This window comes from Culex pipiens, chromosome 2, assembly GCF_016801865.2.
Source record: "Culex pipiens pallens isolate TS chromosome 2, TS_CPP_V2, whole genome shotgun sequence".
Taxonomy (NCBI): Eukaryota; Metazoa; Arthropoda; class Insecta; order Diptera; family Culicidae; genus Culex; species Culex pipiens.
The window spans coordinates 157,508,674-157,532,037 of record NC_068938.1 but is presented as its reverse complement, the minus strand read 5'-3'; the positions used below and the strand labels follow the sequence as shown (position 1 = coordinate 157,532,037).

Below are 23,364 nucleotides of genomic sequence, written 5' to 3'. Positions count from 1 at the left end.
GAAACTATTTGGTTTCTTCCCCATGACAAAAGAAGGTATACAGTCCAGACTCGATTATCCGAAGTTTCGATTATCCTTAGTTCGATTATCCGAAGGTTTGTATGGGAGTTCAGATAATCGAATCACAAACAAAAAATAAAAGTTCCTGTTTTTTTTTATTTTCTTACTTTTTACATCAAATTCGAGTTCTGCGACCTCATTTCAATCAAATTTGAATGATTGATTGCCAATAAAATTAAAAAATGTATTTTTTCAATATTTCATCACCGCTATTTTGGCCGCCATCTTGGATTTATATATTCTAATAGTAGTTTATGCAACAAGTTGCAAAAAGAGGATTTTTTCAGCACGAGTCGTACATTTATCCAACGAGGTTCACCTCGTTGGATAAATACGAAGAGTGCTGAAAAAATCAAGTTTTGCAACGAGTTCCATACAACATTTTTTGCAATTCCGAAAAACACCCATTGAGTGAAATTTTAACTCAAATTTTCATGTATTTTGTCAATAAATCGTTTAAATCAAAAAAATGTTGAAAAGTGTTACTTTTCGAAACAAGTGCTGAAAAGTTCAACTTTTCAGCACCCATTTCAGTGCTGAAAAGTAGAACTTTTCAGCATTTATTTTGAAAAGTGTTGCTATTCGATTCTTTTATATTTGGTACAGAAAAGTAGGCTATTTCGTCGTTCAAGAATGACAGGAAAAGTAAGTAGTTTCACGACGGAATTGCAAAAATCGCTTTAAAGTAGTTTAAGGGTCATACTAAAGCTCAACAATCAAAAATAAGACAACGATTTTTTTTTCGTGATTTGATTATCCGAAGTGAAATTTTGCAAAGGCCTTCGGATAATCGAGTCTGGAAAAAAAATCAAAATGCATTTGAGTTGTTTTTAAATTTTTCAGCCATAAATTATATCTCCGTGATTTTTTTTTGCAGGGTTATTTTTTCGAGTGTAAAATTGCGATAACTCGTGATGATTACAAGCAAACCCCTTAAGTATTTTTTTGTGATTGTCTGCTCTACAACTTCGCACTAAAAAACAACCCTGCAAAGTTAAAAAAAACGAAATTTTAAAATGAAAAATTTCGTTTGACCCATCTGGGTTAATGAAGCTATGAAAAGTACACTAAATTTCCCTTAAAATGACATGTTCCAAAAATTATTACAGTTGAGTAACGAAAAATAGAAGAGTTTTTTTTAAACTTTTTTAAGACTTTTTTCTGAATTCTAAGTACGCCATCAAACCGGGCGTCCAATTTAACATAAAAGTCTCTTTGACACAAAATTTTCATCTCATCACCTTTTCAGGCTGCAAATTATTTAAAAACATGCCTTTTCCACTTGTTCAAAAATGGAAGGGGTCGTACCGCCCCTCCGTCACGAGATATTAAAAAATGGACCTCAGATTCGTGATCAGGGACAAAAGTGACCCATCAGGACAAAGTTTCACGCAAATCAAAAAGGGTTCGGGCAACTTTTCCCGATTTCGTTGGAGTTCGTATAGAATTACCCAAAAGATTTTTACTCGTTAGGAATAGAGAATTGAAATTTCAATTATCATAACATATCTGGGTAATTCTCCGCCAACTCACACAGCAGTTGCCCCGACCCCTCTTCGATTTGCGTGAAACTTTGTCCTAAGGGGTAACTTTTGTCCCTGATCACGAATCCGAGGTCCGTTTTTTGATATTCGTGACGGAGGGGCGGTACGACCCCTTCCATTTTTGAACATGCGAAAAAAGAGGTGTTTTTCAATAATTTGCAGCCTGAAACGGTGATGAGATAGAAATTTGGTGTCAAAGGGACTTTAATGTAAAATTAGACGCCCGATTTGATGGCGTACTCAGAATTCCGAAAAAAACGTATTTTTCATCGAAAAAAACACTGAAAAAGTTTTAAAAATTCTCCCATTTTCCGTTACTCGACTGTAAATTTTTTTGGAATGTGTCATTTTATGGGAAATTTAATGTTCTTTTCGAATCTACATTGACCCAGAAGGGTCATTTTTTCATTTAGAACAAAATTTTCATTTTAAAATTTCGTGTTTTTTCTAACTTTGCAGGGTTATTTTTTAGAGTGTAACAATGTTCTACAAAGTTGTAGAGCAGACAATTACAAAAAAAAATGATATATAGAAATAAGGGGTTTGCTTATGAACGTCACGAGTTATCGCGATTTTACGAAAAAAAAGTTTTGAAAAAGTTGGTCGTCATCGATCATGGCCGTTCATGGTCACCCGTGACAGACACGGACGACGAAACAAAGAGAAACGCAAAAATTACCTTTTTCAAAACTTTTTTTTCGTAAAATCGCGATAACTCGTGATGTTTGTAAGCAAACCTCTTATGTCTATATATTAAATTTTTTGTAATTGTCTGCTCTACAACTTTGTAGAACATTGTGATACTCTAAAAAATAACCCTGCAAAGTTAGAAAAAACACGAAATTTTAAAATGAAAAATTTTATTCTAAATGAAAAAATGACCCTTCTGGGTCAGTGTAGATTCGAAAAGTACATTAAATTTCCCATAATATGACACGTTCCAAAAAATTTTACAGTCGAGTAACGGAAAATGGGAGAATTTTTAAAACTTTTTCAGTGTTTTTTTCGATGAAAAATACGTTTTTTCGGAATTCTGAGTGCGCCATCAAATCGGGCGTCTAATTTTACATAAAAGTCCCTTTGACACCAAATTTCTATCTCATCACCGTTACAGGCTGCAAATTATTGAAAACACCTCTTTTTTCGCATGTTCAAAAATGGAAGGGGTCGTACCGCCCTCCGTCACGAGATATCAAAAAACGGACCTCGGATTCGTGATCAGGGACAAAAGTTACCCCTTAGGACAAAGTTTCACGCAAATCGAAGAGGGGTCGTGGCAACTTTTCCCGATTGCGTGTGAGTTGGTAGAGAATTACCCATCTGATTAAGGCGATCTTATTTTTATTACATGATTGAAGATCATTGCATTTAAAAAAAAATTGAGTCTTTTTAAATCAGTTCCTCTTTTCTAAATATTTTTTGGTTCTTTAACCAATAGATTCCCACCAGAAAATCCTTTTCCCAAAATCGATCCATTTTAAACAACTCAAGCATCATCGACCGGCATTGCTCGATTACACCCCAAATTGAGTACAGGTCTGGCCGATGATGCTCTTCTCAGAAGGGCCACACTTGGAGCTATCGAGTAGCAAAAAAGTTTGGCAGCCAGCCAACGGGGCCGGAAGTACTTGAAATTTCCCGGTGGGGGTGTGGGAGGCTCGAAAATGAATGATTGAACGCCCCCCGAGAAGTGCATTAGAGATTGCTGTACACACGAGGGCTCGTGTTATTTTTATCCAAATTCGACGAGTATTGGCGTGTCCTGAACGTTGCTGGCGCACGTCAATTAGGGTGGGGTGGACGGGAAAAAGATTGGATTAGAGGCACTAATGGAGGGAATGTTTATGGATATTTGGTTTTATAATTAGCCAACTACGTCACTTCATACGGAATTCTTTCTAAAAGTCTGTTCAAAATTGAGATTTATTGCTACGATATCGGGCAAGTAAGCTGCTTAAATGGCTATAAATCAAACTTTATCAAAGTCTGCTTTTGAAGCTTTCGTACGATGAAGAAAGCAGAAGTGAAACAAGCACTTTGCAGTTTGAAAGCTTAGCACGAACGCTTTCGTGGAAAATTCAACACCGAAGGGGTCAGCATACAGAAAGAACGATACGCCAGGGAATAGAGTTATTGCTGGAATTATGAAAAATAAATTTGTTTTCAACCCTCTCGCCAGAAAGCAACTCCTCTGGTAGTTTTTTAGCTGATTCATGGGACAAGACGACAGAAAAAAGAAGCTTTTTTACATTTGTCGCACCGAATTGCGGAGTTCAGAAAGTTAAGTAACATTTCGCTGCTTCCAACGAGACTTCTGCTGTCTGACTTGTCTAGTCCAGGAGGATGATTGCGAACGTGACTCAGAGCATAGATGATGCTTCGTCTGCTGGGGTAGGGTAGTTTTGGCGAATGGTTCTATCCTGGAACCACTTTAAACCGTTATTTTCTGTGGCACTGTGAAAATCATTCATTTGTAATTTAATTTAATTGACTTATAGAAAGTATCGTATTAGTTTATGAATCTTTTTGATTTTCGAAGTAGGTGAAAAGTTATATTGTTATTTTCCATTCTAATTTTTTACTGTTGACGTGCATCACATCATGCATTTTTTATGTTTGTGCTGACATAATTCAGTTATACTGCTGTACTCGCGAGCTGCAGTGACTTTTGCACTAAATGTGATCAGAGGCCCGGGACTGCACATTTGAAGGACATTTGCATATTAAAATTAGAACATCAGCATTGCTTCTGGCATGAAAAATGAAAAACGGACCTATGGCATACTGGTCTCTGCATAAATGGGATGAAAAATGAAATCCAAAATTCGTCCCACATAAATTATCTGATTCAGTTAATTATTTTGACAAATGACACAGTAATAAGTTTATGACGTTTATTTACTCCAACGCATTTGTTATTTGTTTAATAGATGAGCAATGATGAAGCGTCGCTTGTGTGATGCTATCTTGAGACAAGTCTTCTTCATGTGTTACAAGGTAGCACGCAACCAACGAGGTTTATGACTTTTTTTTATCAATTGGACTTTCCCTTATTTGAGATATTTTAAAAGACTTTGTTCTTCAATACTGTACGAAAGATGACGGAAGTTTTTTATAACCTTGAATATCGATTATCCGAAGCCTCTATTATCCGAAGGTTTGTGTGGGATATATTTATTTCCGTTTTTTTTCATTATCTTGTTTTAAACATCAAATTCGAGTTCTGCGACCCCATTTTAGTCAAATTTGAATAGTTGATTATTAAATAATAAAATGCATTTTTTCAATTTTTTGTCATCACCATTTTGACCGCCATCTTGGATTTAATAATTCTAAATCACTTTAACGTAGCTTAGGAGTCATACTTAAGCTCGACAGTAAAAAATTAGACAAGAAAAAAAAAATATTTTCGCGATTCGATTATCCGAAGTGAAATTTTTCCGAGGCCTTCGGATAATCAAGTTTGGACTGTACCAGGAAAACATTCCACAGATGAAACAATGAATTTTTAATTTTAAAACAAGATAAAAAAATAAAATTTCAAAGCCGCGGTATTAAACTAATAATGAAAAAAACATGCGTTTTACAATGCATTTTACAATAGTTCAGATGTTTTGCAGTCCAAAAAAAGTTCAACTTTGCATAAAAAAAAAAAACATTTCTTGTTATCAGGGGTTCAGTTTTTGCATTTGGAAAGGGGCAACTTTTGATTTGGTTGAAAATTAGGGTGGTTCACGATTAGGGTGATTTTGGAAATCTAACTTTCCACGAATATTTTTGTGATTTTTTTAAAGTAGGAGGACTTGCCAATCCAAGCAACATTGTCAATGACACCAAAACCTCCAAATATCAGTTTTATGAACGTAGCAATCCAGGGTTAAGTTTTGGAGAAAAGTTATGTTTGGGGTACTTTTATAGCTGTTGACTGCCTGTTACATTTCTGTATAAAAACTTCCAATATTCTAGCTTCGCCATCTAGAAATGCTCATTCTCTGAATACTTTGGAGTAGCTATGAGGTCATTTCCGAGTTCAGCGATCCCAAATTAGATAAATTTGACTAGTTGATTGAACTTAATAATCCTTTCATGGTGGTTTTTCCATTCAGGCGCCATATCCCTTTGAAAATCAGGAAAATCAACAGGCAAATTTGGATTCGATTTAGTTTAGATTGATCAAAAACTGGCCTGTTACACAAATTACTTCTAGACACGAAAAATTAACACTTATTATTCGTGTCTTGACCAAAAAATTGACATGACGGGACAACGCAAACTTGCGTCAGTCGTAACTCTGGATCCTTTTGGCCAATTTTCGATTGAATTTTTTTTTCATTTCATTTATTTCGTTGTTTAAGCATTACTTGAGTGAAGTTACTATCCTCAGCTGAGATGTAGACTGAGACTGAGATGTAGAGCTGATTAATTCAAAGTTGGGAACAGAGTTTGCGGGTGCTTTAAGAATCGAGTAAATTTACTAAAGGAAAAAAAGTTACAAAATAACCTTTGAAATTGCTAATAGATGGGGGATAGTTAGAGGAAAGGAGGCGTTACTCATTCTAGTATCACAGCTTAAGCGGACATCCGCTGATGTTCGGTATCTAAGAAGCATTTTAAAAGTTTTTTGAATACGAAGAGAATCCGAAATATGATGAAAATCCGATTTCACGAACCACTATAGAGGAGAAAATCGTGACGTTAACACGTAGCCTTATGTATGGGACAAACTTAAAATGCGTTTTTCTCAGCTAGCTGTTTTTGCACATGGGACATTTATGCGAACATGGGCAGTAAATGGGCTTATAAAAGATTCATTTTACTTTAAAATTCCGTTTAGAATGAATAAATATCTGCTTTCCAACCATTAATTTGAGCATTTTTTTAATGTGGCAGAATTAAAAATTTACAGCATTTATAAGTAACTTTTTCAAAACTTTTTTTCGTAAAATCGCGATAACTCGTGATGTTTATAAGCAAACCCCTTATGTCTATATATCAAAATTTTTGTAATTGTTTGCTCTACAACTTTGTAGAACATTGTTACACTCTAAAAACCAACCCTGCAAAGTTAGAAAAAACACGAAATTTTAAAATGAAAGATTTTATTCTAAATAAAAAAATGACCCTTCTGGGTCAATATAGATTCGAAAAGTACATTAAATTTCCCATAAAATGACACGTTCCAAAAAATTTTACAGTCAAGTAACCGAAAACGGGAGAATTTTTAAAACTTTTTTAGTGTTTTTTTCGATGAAAAAAACGTTTTTTCGGAATTCTGAGTACGCCATCAAATCGGGCGTCTAATTTAACATAAAAGTCCCTTTGACACCAAATTTCAATCTCATCACCGTTACAGGCTGCAAATTATTGAAAACACCTCTTTTTTCGCATGTTCAAAAATGGAAGGGGTCGTACCGCCCCTCCGTCACGAGATATCAAAAACGGACCTCAGATTCTTGATCAGGGACAAAAGTTACCCCTTAGGACAAAGTTTCACGCAAATCTAAGAGGGGTCGGGGCAATTTTTCCCGATTTCGTGTGAGTTGGTAGAGAATTACCCTTATACATTTTACAACTTCTGCTCACAGATATTTTGAGCATAGGAACTTTGATGTGAAAGTATGTTTTTTGTGTGGTTCAAAAAGTAGGAAAACATAGAAAATTATCATCCAAAGTTCAATTTGAAAAAATGACTGCTTGGTAAACAATTGCTTAGAATCGGTCAAATAATGCTTGCGTTTGTTCTATAAGTGTATTCAGCTATGTTTTTCGAATGTCTTAGTGTTTTTCATTAAAAGCCCAATAAATGACCTTTCTTTTTCATCACGGCGAGCTAAAATTGACTTGGCCGTTTCGAAGATATATTTTTTTTAAATAAATAAGAAAATTGTAAAAAACGCATTTTTTAAAAACTTTCTGTTTCGGCAAAAAAAAAAACGGAATCGACGTAACACTATATAATGTGGCCCTCTTAAACCTTGCGGTTTCCTCAACGGATTCACCGCGTGTATCGTTCTTTTTGCGACAAGACTCCGCCTCCCGGGTCTCCTAAGTGTGAAGGTATTGCGTCCGCCTCGGGATTCGATCCGGTGACCTCCGGATTGTGAGTCCAAGGAACTCCAAGGCAAAATTTGAACCAATTCACTTTTGATCTAGATCTTGTTGGTTTGACGTGAAATCGCTGATATGAACAATAACATTTACATATTTCAAACTATATTTCAAATTACACACTTGTTGGATCCCTGAACCTCTCATCCCCAAATCCAACTCCACAGTAAACATTGAATAAAAATCGTTTCCAATCAATCTCCGTCCGTAAACATCTTTCTTGCTCAAACACCGCCCATCAAAATACAATAACAGTTTTCTTACTTTCCCATTTCTCTCTCTCTCTCTTTTTTCTCCACAGGAATGAAAAACGATACAATGATGTCGCAAGTTTTTTGACGAAAGCCTGGTAGATGGTAAGTGTGCCCCGCTCCGGAAATACTTCAACCGTTATGCCCATTCATCGCGGACTGCACATAAATTGTGGAACGCTTTTCCGGGTTCTTTTATCGCTCGGACTTTTGCTATTCAAACTGAAAATTAAAGTGGACCACTCGAGCCAGCGGCAAATAAAATTGTCATTTTTTCCCATCGTTTTGTCGTCTCTTAATGCTGCGTGGAAAATTATTTTCCGCAGTGAGAAGTTGGTAATGTGAGACTGCTGGACAGCAAGGGGGAATGTCCCCGGATCAGAATGAATAAAATTTTTATTTCACTCTAATATTCGGACTACAAAAAGCAGTCGTAACGGTGCTGGTGGTTTGAAGGGTGGAAACCCCCTGAAAAAAAAAAACACAACGCAAAAACTGCGGAGAAAAAAGAAAATTACGACACTTATCATCCACGTGGCCTGGGCGGGTGAATCCACTTTATGGGGAGAGGGAAAACAGGTCTTGTTGAGACACATTTGGGGCTGGGAAAATAAAAATCCGCAATAAAACCGGGAAAAAAGGAAGGACGCACTTTCTTGGCGGTTCTTCGCGGCCGGATTGTAAAACATGTCGAAGGTTTGGCCCTCTGGTGTCAATTCGACAACTTTTTTTTTGTTGTTGTTGGTTTCCTTGCATTTGAAGACCGGGCCGCGAATAACGAGAGGACTAAATGTTCCGGCCTCTTTTAGGCCAGCTTTTATTGGCGTGTGGCTTGGGAAAATGACCTGCTACATGAGTGCCAGCGCGTGAAAGGGCCTCTCGGAAGTCGCGCGGCGTGGAAATATATGATCTCTTCGGATTGGACGTGTTTTTGTTGGTCCGGAAATGCGTTCTCTTTTATGGGAGGGATCATTAATCTTTTTTTTCCTGGATATTAAGGGTGAGTGAACGTGACATTTTGGGTGTAAACGGATGTCATTTACAGGACTTTTCCCACACGAGATTTTGTGATGGAATGTTCTTATTTATTGATTTGGATTGAATGCTAAAATGTGGGCATATCATTTGTTAATGTGTTCTGCATTGAGGCATAATCCATATGAAACTATGATGTGTCTGAAATATCGACGATTGAAAAATGATTTTTTGTTTTCATTTATGGATAAACCAGGATGGGCACTAGGGTGCCCAGAAAAAATGACTCCCTGCTCCACAAGCGGAAATTGCTTTTTTAGATTATTGTAAGCATCTATGCCAATTTTGAACAAAATTGGTTGAGATTAACCCATTGATACCCGAGCCTAAAGTTGGTGACAAATATGTTTTTATACAAAAATGCATTTTTTAAATCGCTAATAAACTTTAAGTAAAGTAAGTAAATCTTTCCCAGTTCCTGAGGGGAACACCCGTGAAGAGTATCGGGGCCGGCATTTACAAAGCGGATTCAGTGGCAGTTTTTCACTCAACTAATGTTAACATGTTTAGGTTAATGTTAACATTCCATAGGTCGCCTCCCTAAGGTGTCGATTAAGGATCCATTTTTAGAACTTGTGCATGTGAGGCAAAGTAGTAGAGCATTAAATTTCCTATACATACCATACCAATCAGCATAGGGCTCCGAGGGAAGTCCGTGCTGTGACAAGGAGACGCCTCCATATTTCTCGATCCTGGGCTGTTTGTCTCCAATCTTCTAAGTTGCAGATTTTCCGGATATCTCGCCTGACTTGATCACCCCATCGTGCTCGCTGTGCTCCCGGTTTTCGTCCTCTACCGCCTTCCAGTTGATCGCGGTCGAAGATCATTTTAACGGGACTGTCATCGTGCAATCTCGCAACGTGACCAGCCCACCTAAGTCGGCCGACCTTCGCCTCTTGGACGATAGTCGGACCTCCAAGCAAAGCGTGCAGCTCGTGGTTCATGCTAGGGGCTCGTGGTTCATGCTAGGGGAGTCAGACACGGGGGGCCCCCGTCTTTGGAGCCTCGACCTCTCATGTACTTTGTTTTCGTCGCATTCATCGCCAGTCCAATCTGCATGGCTGCTGCTTTCAGTCCGGTGTAGATTTCCATCACCTTCTCTTGACTTCTCGCTATAATATCGATGTCATCAGCAAAACCAAGCAGTTGAACCGACTTGAAGAATATCGTGCCACTCGTGTCAATGCCCGCTCTTCGTATAACACCTTCTAGGGCGATGTTGAACAGAAGACAAGATAAGCCATCACCCTGTCGTAACCCTCGCCGTGACTCAAAGGGTTCCGATAATTCCCCCGAAACACGCACAAAGCACATTACTCGCTCCATGGTTGCCTTGACCAGCCGTGTCAGTTTGTCCGGAAAACCGTTGTCGTGCATAATCTGCCATAGCTGCTCGCGGTCGACCGTGTCATAGGCTGCCTTGAAGTCAATGAAAATGTGATGTGTGGGCACGTTGTACTCGCGGCATTTCTCAAGGATCTGCCGGAGGCAAAATATCTGGTCCGTGGTGGCTCGCGCGCCCGTGAAGCCCGCTTGGTAGGGCCCCACGAACCTTTTTGCGTGGGGTGATAGCTGACGGCAGAGGATCTGGGAGAGTACTTTATAGGCAGCATTGATAAGAGTTATGCCGCGGTAGTTACAGCAATCCAACTTATCGCCCTTTTTGTAGATGGGGCATATAACCCCCTCCATCCATTGTTCCGGTAGATTTTCCTCATCCCAGATCATAGAAATTACCTTGTGGAGCGCCCTAGCCAGTTTCTCTCCTCCATATTTGAAAAGCTCGCTCGGCAACCGATCTTTACCGGCGGCTCTGTTGTTCTTCAGCTCCTTGATCTCCTTCTTAACCATCCAGAGATCGGGAGCCGGGAACTGGTCATCAGCTCCGGGAGCTCCAAGGTTAACTTCTATGCCGTCTCCGTCTGCTGTTTCGCCGTTGAGGTGTTCATTGAAGTACTGCTTCCACCTGCGTATCGCCTCGTTTCTGTTCACGAGAAGATTTCCCTCTGCGTCCCGGCACTTCTCGGCTCGCGGCACGAAGCCTTTCCGGAACTGGTTTATCTTCCCGTAGAACTTCCGCGTCTCGTTTGCAAGGAACAGCCGCTCCATCTCGTCGCGGTCCCGGTCTTCTTGCTGGCGCTTCTTTATCTTGAAGACCGCGGTTTGTCGTTCCCTTGCCTGTTTGTATCGATCCTCGTCCTCTATCGTACCGGTCTGCAGCTTTCTGTTGAAAGCAGCTTTCTTCTCGCACGATAATCGTTGGCACTCGTCGTCGTACCAATCGTTTTTCCTGACTCGTTACACCCTACCTAATGAAGTTTCAGCGACACTACCGATGGCTGAGCAAATCATACTCCAGCCATCCTCGAGAGAAGCAGCGCCTAGTTCTTCCTCACTTGGCAGATTCGCCTCCAGCTGCTGCGCGTAACTATCAGCCACTTCGCTATCCTGCAAACGCTCGACGTTCAGCGGAGGTGTCGGAGGGCTTCGTCGCTGGTAGCAGACCGTCGACAATTTTGAGCGCATGCATGCTCCTACCAGGTAGTGGTCCGAATCGATATTCGCACCGCGATACGTGCGAACGTTCGTAATGTACGAGAAGAATCGTCCGTCGATTAAAACGTGGTCGATTTGATTTTTCGTTCTTCCATTTGGCGATACCCAAGTGGCTTTGTGGATGTCTTTGCGTGGAAAAAAGGTACTTCTTACCACCATTCTTACCACAATTTCCTATAAGAATATCAATTTTGGAAAAAAAATCGAATGGAAGCACTCTGCAGACAAAACCGTAAGAAAAGATGGTTTTCATATTTTTTTTTTGCGATTTTTCTCATATACAATCTGCACCTACAAGTATCAATGGGTGAATGTTGACCTATTTTGCTCATATTTGACCCAAAGTCCTAAATTAGCTCATACAACAATATTTCACTTGTGGAACAAGTTTTTTTTTTTTTTAGAAAGGCTCATATTTTGGCAACTTAATGGACACTCTTTTATTATAGAGCAATTCCATGCCAAATAGGGAATCGGTTGTACCCGACCCTCTCCGATTTCAATGAAACTTTGTAAACATGTTATCCTACCAATCAGCATAGGGCTCCGAGGGAAGTCCGTGCTGTGACAAGGAGACGCCTCCATATTTCTCGATCCTGGGCTGTTTGTCTCCAATCTTCTAAGTTGCAGATTTTCCGGATATCTCGCCTGACTTGATCACCCCATCGTGCTCGCTGTGCTCCCGGTTTTCGTCCTCTACCGCCTTCCAGTTGATCGCGGTCGAAGATCATTTTAACGGGACTGTCATCGTGCAATCTCGCAACGTGACCAGCCCACCTAAGTCGGCCGACCTTCGCCTCTTGGACGATAGTCGGACCTCCAAGCAAAGCGTGCAGCTCGTGGTTCATGCTAGGGGCTCGTGGTTCATGCTAGGGGAGTCAGACACGGGGGGCCCCCGTCTTTGGAGCCTCGACCTCTCATGTACTTTGTTTTCGTCGCATTCATCGCCAGTCCAATCTGCATGGCTGCTGCTTTCAGTCCGGTGTAGATTTCCATCACCTTCTCTTGACTTCTCGCTATAATATCGATGTCATCAGCAAAACCAAGCAGTTGAACCGACTTGAAGAATATCGTGCCACTCGTGTCAATGCCCGCTCTTCGTATAACACCTTCTAGGGCGATGTTGAACAGAAGACAAGATAAGCCATCACCCTGTCGTAACCCTCGCCGTGACTCAAAGGGTTCCGATAATTCCCCCGAAACACGCACAAAGCACATTACTCGCTCCATGGTTGCCTTGACCAGCCGTGTCAGTTTGTCCGGAAAACCGTTGTCGTGCATAATCTGCCATAGCTGCTCGCGGTCGACCGTGTCATAGGCTGCCTTGAAGTCAATGAAAATGTGATGTGTGGGCACGTTGTACTCGCGGCATTTCTCAAGGATCTGCCGGAGGCAAAATATCTGGTCCGTGGTGGCTCGCGCGCCCGTGAAGCCCGCTTGGTAGGGCCCCACGAACCTTTTTGCGTGGGGTGATAGCTGACGGCAGAGGATCTGGGAGAGTACTTTATAGGCAGCATTGATAAGAGTTATGCCGCGGTAGTTACAGCAATCCAACTTATCGCCCTTTTTGTAGATGGGGCATATAACCCCCTCCATCCATTGTTCCGGTAGATTTTCCTCATCCCAGATCATAGAAATTACCTTGTGGAGCGCCCTAGCCAGTTTCTCTCCTCCATATTTGAAAAGCTCGCTCGGCAACCGATCTTTACCGGCGGCTCTGTTGTTCTTCAGCTCCTTGATCTCCTTCTTAACCATCCAGAGATCGGGAGCCGGGAACTGGTCATCAGCTCCGGGAGCTCCAAGGTTAACTTCTATGCCGTCTCCGTCTGCTGTTTCGCCGTTGAGGTGTTCATTGAAGTACTGCTTCCACCTGCGTATCGCCTCGTTTCTGTTCACGAGAAGATTTCCCTCTGCGTCCCGGCACTTCTCGGCTCGCGGCACGAAGCCTTTCCGGAACTGGTTTATCTTCCCGTAGAACTTCCGCGTCTCGTTTGCAAGGAACAGCCGCTCCATCTCGTCGCGGTCCCGGTCTTCTTGCTGGCGCTTCTTTATCTTGAAGACCGCGGTTTGTCGTTCCCTTGCCTGTTTGTATCGATCCTCGTCCTCTATCGTACCGGTCTGCAGCTTTCTGTTGAAAGCAGCTTTCTTCTCGCACGATAATCGTTGGCACTCGTCGTCGTACCAATCGTTTTTCCTGACTCGTTACACCCTACCTAATGAAGTTTCAGCGACACTACCGATGGCTGAGCAAATCATACTCCAGCCATCCTCGAGAGAAGCAGCGCCTAGTTCTTCCTCACTTGGCAGATTCGCCTCCAGCTGCTGCGCGTAACTATCAGCCACTTCGCTATCCTGCAAACGCTCGACGTTCAGCGGAGGTGTCGGAGGGCTTCGTCGCTGGTAGCAGACCGTCGACAATTTTGAGCGCATGCATGCTCCTACCAGGTAGTGGTCCGAATCGATATTCGCACCGCGATACGTGCGAACGTTCGTAATGTACGAGAAGAATCGTCCGTCGATTAAAACGTGGTCGATTTGATTTTTCGTTCTTCCATTTGGCGATACCCAAGTGGCTTTGTGGATGTCTTTGCGTGGAAAAAAGGTACTTCTTACCACCATTCTTACCACAATTTCCTATAAGAATATCAATTTTGGAAAAAAAATCGAATGGAAGCACTCTGCAGACAAAACCGTAAGAAAAGATGGTTTTCATATTTTTTTTTGCGATTTTTCTCATATACAATCTGCACCTACAAGTATCAATGGGTGAATGTTGACCTATTTTGCTCATATTTGACCCAAAGTCCTAAATTAGCTCATACAACAATATTTCACTTGTGGAACAAGTTTTTTTTTTTTTAGAAAGGCTCATATTTTGGCAACTTAATGGACACTCTTTTATTATAGAGCAATTCCATGCCAAATAGGGAATCGGTTGTACCCGACCCTCTCCGATTTCAATGAAACTTTGTAAACATGTTATCCTACGCTTATATAAGCCATTTTTATGTATATGGAGCCAGTTCCACACAATAATGACATTTGAGAAGGGCGTAAGTGTTTTAAATATTTTTGTAATTCGGAATATAAATATTTCTGTATCTCGAAGCCGTTGCATCGTATCAAAAAATGATCAAAGACAAACTTGTAGGAAATTTGACGGGCTTTTCGATAAAAATACACTGAAAGAAAAAAACACTCAACTTTTATGAGATTTTTTGATTTTTAAGTTTAAAAGTCAAATTTGAGGGGGAGCCCACGATTTTTTTTCGTTCAAAATTTTTGTGAAAATAGCCTAAGATGTTACAAAAAGACTCACGAAAAATGCAGGATGGAGCATCTCACCTAAAAAAATACAAAAATCATTTACTGGAACTGTTTTTTTGAAAAGTGCTCTAAACGTCAAAATTTTCAAAAACCGAATACGGGAATCGATTCTCCAGACAATTTTACATAAAAGTCTCCATATTGACTACTGTCCTAAGTCCAATCCTTGTGAAGTTACAGCGGTTTTAAAAATAAAAATGTTGAAAAAATAGGTTTTTTGATGGGTTTTGGCAATTTCTATATGACAGACTTGATTTTTCAGTCTCGTAAATATTTTTACCGGAAAGCTCGTCCAATTTCCCATAAGTTTGTCTTTGACCACATTTCAATTGGATGTATGGACTTACAGATATAAGCTAATTTACTATCCAGGTTACTATACTACACTGAAAAAATATGATGTTTTCAGTTATGAGCAATGTAATAAGCTTATATCTTTTTTTTTTTTTTTTTTTACTTTTTTTACTGTGTAGTTAGTACGAGAGAACATAGAAACATCGATTTATTTTGATACGAGCTGGGATGATACTTCAAAAAGATTCGAAATCCCTCATCATTACGATACCAAGTCAGATTGTTTTTGTTATTTTTTGCTTTGTTGAATGGACCTTGTGCATGAATATCAACTGCTGATCAATTCCAAAGTTTGGCGGGACAACGATTTTTTTCCTGCACAACCACTGAATTTAAATGATGAACAAAACTCAACAACAACACAAGACTTTTTCTTGTCTGGATAGCCAAGGACATCCACAATGCTATCCAAATGCGTTACGTAACGACATCCTGGCCAGAATGGCAAAAAGCAAAACGATGTCAGAATGACAAGTTATTTCGTTCGGTAGGTTTATCTCACTTCATCGTCCTAAGAGTGAGTGAGTGAGTGAGTAAGTGCGCCTTCCACTTTCCCACAAACAAACAGAAAAAAAAGCTGACGATAAAGTGTTACCGCACCAGGGAAAAACTAGGAAAATTTTCATCCCCTGATATCATCATCATCATCATCATCGTCACCGACCACCACCGTCACCGGCTTTATTTATGGCGGTTGAGACGACGAGTGCTGCAAGGACGAGGCCGGACGAAAGCTTTCGAGTGTCAATTTGTGTTTTCCGGGGGAAAACCACCAAAGTTGGAACAACCGGCTGGCGACAAAGCGTCGCTTTAAAGTGGGAGTGATGGGAGGGAGATGAATTTCCACGGGGCGTGGAGAGGATTAATGACAAACGATGGTAATTTATGATAAGTCTCGAACGAGGCGGGAATTGGGATTGATTGGCGTCGTAGGAAAATATTTTGATATTTTGTTTATTGAGAATGGATCATTCAAACTTCGATGGATTTAGCCATCGAGTTTGGCGGAGCTACTGCATACAAGAAATTGAAATATTTTTTATCAATTTTTATTTCGTCAAAAAGGGCTTTAATCCAACTTTTTTTTTTGTTGAACATTAAAGCCCAACAGAAGAAGCATCCCTAGTAACATTTTGGGTTTTAAGTAGGCCATAAAAGCCTAATTAGGCCGTAAGAGGGTTTCCAGAACCATGATAAAACCTGTAAGTTTAAAAATGTTACTAGGGATGGCTCCAATGATGGCAACAGTCACGGTGACGACGACGGAGGGTACATTTATGTATGAGATACTAAACCGAATTTGAAACAAAAGTTCATGTCACCGTATAAATATTGTATGAGGGACACGAGGATAATTCGGACCCGAGCCATTTTCTACCGCTGCTGCCAGCCAGTGCCCTTTTTGGTTGCCACGATGATGGTTTTGGCAGTGTTGCTAGAAATACTTTTCAGTGGGAATGTATTTCATTCAACTGCCCGCATCGCTTGGCGTACCAAATGCATTTCTGTTTGAAGTTCATGCTCTGAAAAGTACCGATTCTGCCAACCCAGTTCCACAGTTGGACCAGTTCCAAACGGTGACTCATTCAGTTCACCTGGCATTCATTGGATATTCTTGCTCCAAGGAGAAACCCGTTTCGTACTACGGGTTTTTTCATGCTACCCGTGGCAAAATTCAATTGCATATCCGACCGTAAAAAGTTCACCTCTCGACGAGAGGGCTCCAGGTCACCGGAAACTGCTGTCTGCTCCAGGTCACCGGAAACCGACAGTTATGTAGAGGGACTGCACAAATATGTTCGGAATCCGCTTAACGGCTTATGTTGTTGGGACATTTGAGAGCCACTACTGCCATACAGACTCAGCCGGGAAAAACGATTAAAGTTGGACGTCCTCTGGGACTGAAGAGTTCTTTTGACACTTTGGTAGCGGATGGACTCGGCTTAATTGGAATCTAGGGCAGTCAAACCGCATGCGGGGGATGCTTTTCATCAAATATTGCGAATCTATTTGGCTTAATTGTGTTACACTGCCCATGTTCGCATAAATGTCCCATATGCAAAAACAGCAAGCTGAGAAAAACGCATTTGAAGTTTGTCCCATACATAAGGCTACGTGTTAAGTTTTCGCGAAAAAACTGGATTTCCTCCTGATTTCTAGAACAAAGTACTGGATGTTATAGGCTCTTTCGAAAGAGTACACAATTTTTAACCAAACTGCATCAATAACTCGAAATCGATGAAAATGCATATGGGACATTTGACACAATGTGAGGCTTCCAATTTCTTAATTTTTTCCCCGTAAAATTCTTCCCAATACCGAGAATAGCAGGTGGTGCATTTTGCCCCGGGGGTGCATATTACCCCCTCTCCCCCTACGAGATGTTATGGTATAGTTCATAAGGAAATGATACCCGTTATCGACTTGTTTCAAGTCTACTCTAATGGATCTTTATTAAAATATTCATTGATACTGGCATTATACTCATTTTTTGAGAACGTTTTTGTACGCTAGAATTGACATGTTCAACAATACTTCTTTATATACTCATTTTGATCTTTTAACTTGATTAAGTGAACGAAAACACCATTGAAGTTACACAGCAAAAAATCCGATGGTAAAATCGCATGCAAAAGCATGCACATCACCTTTGTCAAAATAAACACTTAATATTACACACTGCATGTACATTTTTTGCAAAAACAAAAAAAAAGTAGCAACCGACGGGAATCAAACCCAGCACCAACAATGAGGACTGGCGCCTTAGCCCACTCGGCCATCAGACCGATGAAAAGCTGTAAGGATAAACGCATATATGAGCTTGACATTTCGGTCAAGTAGGTTTCCCATAGGGGGATGGCGTCGCTATTTTTAGACCACGTTTTCCACTTTTTCTCATCGAAACCGACTACTTTATCGACATAATTTTGCTGGGCGAGATAGGATGCCGTCTATTTTTAGACGATGACTCAGCACTTTTCCACTCTTGCACTTAAAAAAACCAGATGGCAGCACGATGTAACGCCACGTCCCTATACTGATGGGCTACATATTTTAGGGTGTAAAATTACGTAAAAATGCATAAACTAATGCAATATTTATTTTACACCCAGGCCTTTTACACGCAGCTGGATTACTACTTTTTTGGCTGTGTACACTTTTGCTGGATGTTGTGTTTGGATAAGTGATGCTGTTTTGAATATTCAAAAACTTTGTTTATCTTCCTTCTTCAAAATAATCAAAAGCATCAGAGTTTGATTGATTTAAAATCAGCATCACTAATTGATTGAGTTAAAATCAATTTTACAATGTTTTATTGTAACTTTCATATGATTTTGAGATAATTTCAGATTTCATTGTTCCAGTTCCCCATAATTATTTATATTTTTTTTAAAGCTACATATGATTTTTTTAATTGATGTCACATATTTGTCTTTATTCAAGTTAAAATGTTATCGTTAGAATAAACTGTTGATTCAATTTTCAAACATTTGAAAATTTTGTGATTTTTTTTCAAAATTTCTCGAATAAAATAAGATCCATTAACCCCTTCCTGCCCGAGTGTAAAATAGATTTTTTTCGTTTTTGCTTAGCTAATCTCTGAATAGAGCAAACGGATGAATTTTTAATTGACAGGAGATATTCTACATAAAGCAGTGAAGGTTGAATCTGGTTTTAAAATTGCCCTGTAATCGAGATATTTAATTTTGATGTTGATAATCAGTGGTGTCTTTTTCAAGTTTTAATTTTATTGTTAGAATACGTTAAAAATTAAATTTTCAGAGATTTGAAAATTCTGTGAATTCATTTTGTGAAATCAGGGAACAGAAAAAAAATAATGCTCAAAATATATTTTTTGAAGAAAAAATGTGTAATCTAGTGTAAACTTTTTAAAATTCGTTTAATAAAGTTGATTCACGCATTTATAATCAAATGGGGCACTATGGATTTTTTAGACCATAGATCAGAAAAGACTTTCCGAATAAAATAAATATTTTAACTAATGATTGATTTGTTGAACGATTCAACATTAAAAATGAAAGCTTTTAAGTTGCTACAAAGTTTGCCAAATCGTATTATGAGACATATAAAAATCGTGCACATTTTTCAAAGATATAAGTTACGGAAATTGCTTTCCGCATAATTGATCGACACCACCAACATCATCAGCACAGCCGACAACAGTTATCCAAGGGATGTTAGCTAAAAACATGGCTAAAGATCACCATTGAAAATAGCATTGTTTCAAAACCTTGGTATAATCTCATAAAGCAAAAAAAAAATTACTAAAGATTTTCTGAAAATTAAAAAAAAACTTAATTTCTAATGCTTTTAGATGATTCTTAATTAGTTTAGATGATCTTGGAACTTTGCAGAAGTAAATTTGATCAAATCTGTAATTTTTGCGATTAAAAACGTCGTTCCAACTTTTTTGTTCACATGTAAAAAAAAATCGCCAAAAATTCCGCGGTTGCAGTCGTTTTGAAAAAGTTTGATCGATATTTTCGGTCGCAAAAATTACAGAATTGTTCAAATCAAGTTTTGCAAAATTTTAGAATCATCTAGACATTCTTACAAATCACTGGATACAAGAATCGTCTCGATTGCTTGAGTTATGCCCGAGAACCAGTGAGTTGAAGTTACTGTTACAACTTTTTTGGGAGGCTTCCCGAGCAGACGGAAATAACGTGGGAATAACAAGTTTTGATATTGGAAAATACTAGGCCAATAACATTTTGTATTATTTATAACAAGTTTTGTTATTCGCCGTTATGATTTTTTTGTTATTGGATTGTTATTGTAATAACAGACTAATAACATTTTAAGTTATTCTTCGAACAAATCTTTGTTATTATTTTTTGTTATTTTAACAACTAATCCGATCAACCCAATAACAGTTGGAGTTATTCTTCCATAACAAAAAATGTTATTCCAAAGTTGTATTGGCTTTCAACCAATATCAGACCAATAACAAATTTTGTTATGATAACATAAACTGTTAATGAACCCTTATGCAAAAAATAATTTTTCAAGAAAATTCCATAACATTTTCTGTTATTTTAACAGTATTTGTTATTGAAATGGCATGAATTTTGTTATTACCGTCTGCCAGGGTTGGGCGTCCGAGTAAGTTAGACATGCGTTGGGTGTTCCAGTGTTAAAAAGGGAACTTGTCATTTTCTACTTTGAAAATGAGATTTTAAATATGATTTGACAATAAAACTGAGTGCGGCGATGACTCGGAAATGGTTCACTTTGTCAATATTGCTCAATAGTATTTTCAGATTGAAAAAAAAAATACAATTTACTAATATGGATGAATTTTCTTTATCCATCATATAGCATTAATGATTGTAAAACTATCTTGGTAAAGAACATTTCATTAATGAAAGTGCCTCTTTGCATATTTGCGTGTAGCGACAAAAAAATAAATAAATAATTCTTTTCATTTCTGAAATAATTAAGAGATACTTCAATAATGCAATTTTAAGAAATCTCAAATGAATATAAAATTGATATTTAACTGTCATGAGTACTTTTAATTTTCTAAAAATCCCCTACATCAAAATATTGCTTTTTTAAAAGGTCTGTATGCCTGATACACTAGGTGCTTGGAATTGAAATTCAAAGGTCGTGAGTTCGAAACTTGAGGCGAAAGTACGTAAAAAGACACATGCTTCTGCCCAACAAAATACTCACTTTTTCTGCTTCAAGTGGAAACAAGGCAGAACATATTTTTACTAATTAAACAAGGTTCCGCTTCCTGGCTTTATCATGCTCATTACGTTTAGTACAATTTTCCAGCCATCACCAGCGGCCTCCTGCAGTGCGTCTAATATCTTTATAGACCTCTTCGTCCTAGCCCTTTTCGGGGAAACCCGCTGTTACTGGTGCTAAGTAGCCATATGGACACTTTGTCTAAATCTTGTCCACGCTGGAGCGTCTCTATCCTGAAGCCATCTAAAAATTCCAAAAAGGACAACGTCCGTTTTTTCACTCGGTCTGCTTTTCCGTGGACCAATAAAATGAAGCAGTTGAATGCCCACGGGACAGAAGTAGCGAGTTTATGATGAACCCTCGGTTGGCGTCCTGCAACAGAGGACAAAATTAAAAGGACAACTTGAGTGAGAGAGCGAGAGCGTGGAGCTTTATTACGCTATTTCTTTATGCTCGTACATAAACCCTGCATTACTACGGTGAGCGAGCGCGGGCTTTGTTCGAGCTTCAGCTCAGCGAAGGGTGCATAAAATTGTGCTAAATTGTGCTCGCAAGATGGTTCCACACGGGAGGAGGCCCAGCCCTGGATCCGGGTAATCCTGGATGTGTTTCGGTGTGGTTTTGTACGATTTTTTTTTTGGTGGACACATTGCAGACTACTTGTTGTTGAGTAGAAGGCAGGTGACATCATGCTGGAGAACAACTAGAAGCTGTTCTGGTAACATGTGTAGCGTTTTCACAAGAACTGGAGGACTTTAAAATATTGTGGCTGGACATCTAATGTCCCAAATAATGATGTTTTTCCGATCTCATCTTCTCATGAATGACAAGGAAATAACAGGCCAGATTATAAGAGTCCTCAGCTGCTACTTTAGCTTTTTTAAATAGTTTTCAGAAATTTAGACAACTCCATGTTTTCCCATGAATATTTCCTTTTCAAAAAACAAATGAAAAATGTGCTACTGAACTGTCTCTTTCATGTACACTGCTGCTACAAAGTTCATTATTCAGCGCACGAAAAAGAACCGAGCAAAAAAAAAAGTCCTACCTTTCAACTCAAAACGACTACACTTTCCAGCTGTCATGCCCGGCGTGGTTCTAGTCTGTCGTTTGCTAGCGTTCCCGGGACCCCGAACTTTTCACACCGGACATGAGTAATGAGCACCGTAGTCGTCGTCGTAGTTCTCGTCCCAAGTACACCGCGCTGCGGTAGTGACGAAAAAAGTTATCCCCGATAGCAAGATAAAGCTCTTCTGCTGCAACTAGAAGGGACCTAGAACAAACTGGCAACATGGCAGGTCCGAGCTCGTAAAACAGGCTCCCAAAGGTAAACGGGAGCTTACGCTGAAATACTTTTGGCGGGTCCGGCGGATCTAGTTGGATGCACTTTCCGACTCGAACAATCGTAAAAAGAAGCTCGGTAAGTTCAGCCGAAGGCCACGTTCGTAAGCTCATGAAGTTAGCCAAGTTTAGCTGTGGGTGTTTTTCTCGTGTACACAATCTTAGACCTTGTTGGTAATAAAACATTCCAGCACGATCCCCGGCCACCTAATTCATCATATTGAACCGTTTAGAACGCCACCGCAGCGTACGTAATCAATCTCAATCTTCGACCCCAATGTAAATCAATTACGGTTCAAAGTGGGGCTCGTTCATTCGAAAACACGTTGCTCACGCGTGGCTGAATTTGATTGGAGAAACCAACAACAGTCAAAGTGAATTACTGCACGAATCCCACAGGGATAGCTTATCAGATTTGTTCGGACTGCAGCAGCTTAGGTAGCCTGGGAATGGTCAGTTTTGTAGATTTTCTGAATTTGTCTGATTTTCTGAAGAAGGAGATATTCTTGGCCGTGTGCTGAGCAGTACCAATGCACGTCTGATTTTGAGTTGCTTTGAGCAAATTAGAAAATCTAGAGCACTATGATCTCATTGTCATCGTCAAAATTGAGATCATTTAGCTCTAAACCGTTTGCTTTGAGTGTTTGACAGGTGTTGTGTATCACAATTTCATATTAAATTGTAATGTTCCCAATAAACCTGTGCTCTGTTTTGTCACCTTATTCAAGAAAAACTAAAACTTATTTTTCAAAACCAACGACATCTGCCTCGGTACGTGATGGATGTCCGACCCCGTCCCTTCAGTCTCGTTGGAAGCCCAATAAAAATGGCGACGTGCTTTCTAAACTCACCACAAAGGCGGGTCGGACTCAACGCCACAACCTCTTGGTGGCTGCTATAATGCTTCCCGGGGTGACTCCTGTTACGTGGTAACAATATCCGCCCCCCTCCCCCCCCAAAACCTGCACTCATTTGCCATTCTCCGACCGCAAAGTGATTCCTCCGGCGGATGGGACACGAAAGCTAATGTGTCGAAGCGTTCGGGCCCTTCTAGAATGAGAAAACTTTTC

At 39.6% G+C, this 23,364-nt stretch overlaps 1 protein-coding gene and 1 long non-coding RNA gene across 2 annotated transcripts in view; one reads left to right on the top strand and one right to left on the bottom strand.

Annotated features, from left to right (window-relative positions):
* The window catches only part of LOC128092972 (uncharacterized), a 76,973-nt gene extending 68,803 nt beyond the window's left edge, over nt 1-8,170 (top strand). The window contains exon 3 of the long non-coding RNA XR_008212140.1: nt 8,014-8,170. This is a non-coding gene — a long non-coding RNA (uncharacterized LOC128092972). The remainder of the gene's footprint in view (nt 1-8,013) is intronic.
* Nucleotides 1-23,364, bottom strand: part of LOC120424759 (putative uncharacterized protein DDB_G0282133) — a 509,335-nt gene that overhangs the window by 330,953 nt on the left and 155,018 nt on the right. The gene's annotated exons all lie outside the window — the stretch shown is intronic.